Genomic DNA, 5,477 nt, shown 5'->3' on the forward strand with positions numbered 1-5,477 from the left:
AGTGTGGATCTGCCTTCCCAGCCCACTGACTCAAATGTTAATCTCCTTTGGCAACACCCACAGACACACCCAGGATTAATACTTTATATCCCTCAATCCAGTCTAGTTGACATTGATTAACATCACAGCCACGGAACTGAGAAGCAGGAGCATGGCTCACAAATCAACTTCTTAGCTCAGAGAGCTGGGAAATCACAGATAATAGGACATATTTAATGAAGGGTTTGGGCATTAAAAGCAGGGGAGGAATATTCATGTATTTTCTGAGAATGGGTGAAGAGCTTCTTGGAATTGGAGTTCCTGCCTTTCTTTTGGTCCTTTTATGGTTTCTTCCAGTTGTTGTCGTGGAGATTGTCAATTGTCATGGTGCTGGTGGGAGTGTCATTTAGCATGGAAATCAGATTATAATGAAGTTACAGGCTCATCAGAAGTCAAGCAAGCTGCCATCTTAGACCCCAGCAGTCTTAGTCTGTTGGTCCCGAGGGGGAACTTTTGACCTCAGGCATCCTGTTTTCTGAAGATAAGCAGAGTTAAAGTGGTGTGGAAATTTACCTAGGTCACACAGACATTACCCTGAGTAACAGATATTTGGGTGACAGAGCTAGGAGGGAGATTTACTTTCTGGTTGGCTGTCTTTTTATGCCATTTGAATTGTATATAATGTCTACTGTTATCTATTCAAAAATTATTAATTTTAAAACCATTAAGTGCATGATATCAAACTCCTTGGTGGATGCTCATCTGTCAGAAGTTCTAATGGGTGGTTACGGCCTTGAATCTGCAGACTTCATCTGGAGTCATAGATGTAATAACTTCCTCTACAGCCAACTTGAAAGATTCAGGGATTCACTCTTTTCAGGAAATGAAGGGGGAGAACAAGACAAGCTCTACCAACCTCCCAAAATCAAGGAGATCTTTAGAAAGGCAGGATGGAAGCGAAAGAGGCTTGCTATTCCAAGGTAGACCTGTTTAGGCCTACCTTGTTTAGGCAGGTTATAGAAAAGAAGAGCTAATAAATCAAATATGTCTGCAGGGATTATGAATTAGAATAAAACAAAACCAGTGTCCTCACACTGTGGATCTACCTCTTGACCTCTCAGAGCCTTGATTTTCTCATCTCTAAAATGGGAATAATAATATCTATCTTAGGTTTTCGTTTTTGTTTTTGTTTTTGTTTCCAGAGACAGGGTCTCACTATGTTTCCCAGGTGGGAATGCAGTGGCTATTCACAGGCACGATCCCACTACTAATCAGCATGGGAACTTTGACCTGCTCAAGCAATCTTCCTGCCTCAGCCTCCCATGTAACTGGGACTACAGGCACATGCCACTGTACCTGAGATTTTGCAAGGATTTAAAAAGGCTATATATGAAACTCAAAACAGTATAGCCCCTGGTGCTTTACAGAGCTTGGCAAATGCTGGCTCTTTTCCCTTTCAAGTCCCTAGCAGAAGGAAGAGAGGACCCCCTAAGGAAATGAATCAGGAGTCACTGGAAATAACAAACATCTGCTTGAGGAGCCCAGGGACGTAGGGTCCTGAGATTTAGAAGCAGCTAACACAGCATGAAGAAATGATTTCCCTGCAGCTGTGCTGGTCTCCCAGTGGGGAATGTTTCCATAGAAGGGGAGAGTCTCCCAGACCATCCTCCATCAAGTCCCATCAAGCCCATCTTCCCTGAAAAACATTAATTTTGATTTTCTGATTCCTTCTGAACATATATATTGTACACACTTATCATATAGAGCCATCCTTTGATATCCACAGGGAATTGGTTCTAGGAATTCTCATGGCTTCCAAAATCTACAGATGCTCAAGGCTCTGATATAAAATAGCATATTATTTGCCCATAACCTATGCACATCCTCCCATATACTTTAATCTCCAGATTACTTAGAATACATAAACAATGTAAATGCTATTAATAAATGTAAATGTAGATCGTTGTTATACTGCATTGTTTTTTATTTGTATTTTTTTAATTATTATTTTTTAGTTTTTGAGACAGGATTTTGCTCTAGCGCCCAGGCTGGAGTGCAGTCACATCATCTCAGCTGTCTGTAACTTCTGCCTCCGGAGCTCAAGCAATCCTCCAGCCTCAACCCCCCAAGTAGCTGGGACTACAGACATGTGCCACCTCACCCAGCTTATGTTGACATTTTTCATAGGGTCAGGGTCTTGTTATGTTTGCCCAGACTGGTCTCGAACTGGTCCCTGCCTCGGCTTGCTCGGCTCCTGGCCTCCTTGGAGGAAAATGCCTGTGTCAATGGGAGCACGATGGAGAGTTCCAGGTTGAGGTGGGATGGGGGATAAGGACATGTTTGCATGAACGTGTCCTAAAGGAACATGTACATAAGGAAATGGACTCCCATCTGGAGAGTGAGCTGGGGGAGGCAGGCACTGCAAGGAGCAGAAAGACAGGCCAGATGTCTAGAGATTGCTCCATAATCCATAGTTCCTTTCGAGTGTCCTGCTTTGTCTGTTCTGGCTTTCGCCCCCACCCAGAAAGCGGGAGAAACCTCAACTGGAACGTCAAATGAGCAGATTCCAGATCTCTGGGCCCAGGGTGAGAAAAGGAAGTTGTATGAAAAGAGGAGACAGGGAAAAACAGTCTCATATTGTGCAACAGGTGAAGTCCCACATTGCCCCACTTCGAGGATTCCATGCTGCCGTTTGTAACTCCTGGTGAAGCATTTCTTCATGAGGCTGCCCAGGCCTCCTGCAGTCTTCCCTGGTGGTCCTGCCTCTGTGGAGCTGAGCTCCTTCCTTCCCATTTGCTGAAGAGCAGGCACTAGTGGGAAAGGGACTCCATTGTGAGGGAGGAGACCTAGATTCTGGCCCTAGCCCTGCCTGCTCACTAATGATGAACCAGAGACAGGTCATGGCTCTGCTCTGGGCTGCATCTGACAGATGAGAGGATGGACTCTCCCAGATAGGAATCCAGGACCCCTCAGAGCGCCCTAGGTGTCTCTAGAAGAGGCACGCTTCCTAAGGGTCTTGGACCCTGGGTCACGCCTCAGCCCCAGAACTCAGTTGCTGAAGCAGATCTCCCCTTGGGACGCCTCTCCTCATTATAGTTCATCTTGAGGTATGTCCCTTTCACCCTGGGTCCCTCCTGCAGGGAGGTTTGGCTCGCCCTCTAGAATGTTCCCTTTCCTGCCACACAGAGCTATTGGGGGTCACCTCGGTGACGCGTCAGTTGGTGGTTGTATTTGTTTCCTACTGCTGCAAAAAAAATTACCACACACTTAGCATCTTATAACCACATATTTATTCTCTTAAAGTTCTGGAGGTGAGAAGTCTGAAACTGGTTTCCCTGGGCCGCACTCCCTCCCTCTAGAGGCTTTAGTGGGGGAACCACTTCCTTGCCTTTTCCAGCTTCTAGAGCTGCATCCTAACACCTCTTGGCTCCTGGCCTCTTCCTCCATCTTCCAAGCCAGCAGCATAGCATCTTGCTTCTGTGGTCACATTGCTACCTTCTCCTCTATTGCCAAATTTTTCTCTTCCTCCCTCTTATCAGGACACTTACAACTACATTTAGGGCCTGATCAGGTAATTCAAGGCAACCACTCATCTCAAGATTCTTAACTTGATCATATCTCCAAAGTCCATTTTGCTATAAAAGGGACATTGACAGGTTCTGGGGAATAGGATGTGGATGTCTTGGGGACCATTATTCAGCTACCACAGTGATCTATACCTTGTCTCTGGCCTGGGTCATCCATTCTCTCTCCCATCCCATCCCCTTGTAATAGAATTATGTATTTTTCTCCAAATCCACACCCTAATCTTACAGGTCATCCCAACTGCTCCTCCCTTCACTTTCTGTAGGCTCTGAGAACATTCTAGGAGAGTGCTCTCCAGCAGAACTTTCTGTGATGATGGATAGAAACTCCATAATCCATGCTGTCCAACATGGGAACTAGCCACGTGGGGCTACTGACCACTTGAAATGTGACTAGTGCGACTCAGAAACTGAATTTTAAATTTTATTTCATTTTAATGAAATGTAATGCAAATGTAAGTAGCCACTTTGCCAGTGGCTAACATATTAGACAGCTCAGATCTAGGCAAATGAAAGCAGAAACTACGGCCAGGCACATTCTTTGCTGTTAGCCTCTCCTCACACCTGTTTTGGATGAGCTCTGCCCCCTAACCTCCTTCTCTCAGTCCCAGCAGAATCTGAAGGAGGCTTCCACTGGTGCTCTGGAATGATGGAAATGACTAAGGGCAGGACAGAAAGGGAATTGTGTCTGTTTTCCCCAGAGAAGTACAGGGCCCCAGTTCTGCTTTTGCATAGGACTAAGAACACTCAAAGGATTGTCAAGGTAGTCTCTGCTTTGTCCTTACTCAACCGGTCTCCGTTTTGAGGACCACAGAGGGTGTCACTAAGGAAGGTGGACAGGAAAGGGCCCGAGCCTGGGAGGTGGCACTGGCCAAGGTCCTGCTCTGCTATGTACTTGCTGAGTGGCATGTGGCATGTTACTTCCCAAGCCTTGGCCCTCAGTTTCCATAAAATGAGAGGCTTAGACCAGATGGTCTAAAGTTTCCTTTTAGCTTTAGTAGACTACGAGTCTATGTCCTGAGGATTAGGCTTTATTGTGCATGTAATTCTGTTTCGGAGCCGTGTTGTCTGACCCATGGAATAGGCAGTTCTGATTGAAGGATAATTAAGTAGAAGTGGCTTTAGGTTACTCCTGCAACACTCCCAAACAAAACCAGACCTCCATCCTACTGTCCTCATGACAACACTTCACAGTAGCTTGGGCTTTAGAGTGCTGATCTTTCAACTAACTAATCTAATCCTCATGATGATCCTGATAATTGCTGGGTCCATTTTAATTGAAAAGGCTGAAGCTCACAGAGGGAAGGAGAGAATCTTCCAGGGGCCCAGTCCCATGATGGGTGCTTTACACATCACCTTATAACAGCCCTTCGAAGTGTTTAATATTATCCCCATTTCACAGGTGTGAACACTGAGATCTAATAAGGCAAGATGACTTTCCCAATGTTATGCTGATAATAAGAGGATGAAGACACTTTTCTCACTCTTCTTCCCTCTTTGCTGTGCTGCTTCCCCTGTTTACAACTTCCCCTCAAGATGTTGAAATGATAACCTCCTTTTTTGGGGCATTCTTTCATGACACTCTCCAAGCAGACCTACCAGCCTCAACAAGTCACTTCACCTCTCTGTGCCTCTGTTTCCTTAAGTGTAAAACTGGGGACAACAGTCCCTACTTCATAATGGTGTGAAAAGCCTCACTGAAAGTACGCAGTGAGGGCCGGGCGCGGTGGCTCAAGCCTGTAATCCCAGCACTTTGGGAGGCCGAGACGGGCGGATTACGAGGTCAGGAGATCAAGACCATCCTGGCTAACACGGTGAAACCCTGTCTCTACTAAAAAATACAAAAATCTAGCCGGGCGAGGTGGCGGGCGCCTGTAGTCCCAGCTACTCGGGAGGCTGAGGCAGGAGAATGGC

This window comes from Mandrillus leucophaeus, unplaced genomic scaffold (genome assembly GCF_000951045.1).
Source record: "Mandrillus leucophaeus isolate KB7577 unplaced genomic scaffold, Mleu.le_1.0 Scaffold590, whole genome shotgun sequence".
Taxonomy (NCBI): domain Eukaryota; kingdom Metazoa; phylum Chordata; class Mammalia; order Primates; family Cercopithecidae; genus Mandrillus; species Mandrillus leucophaeus.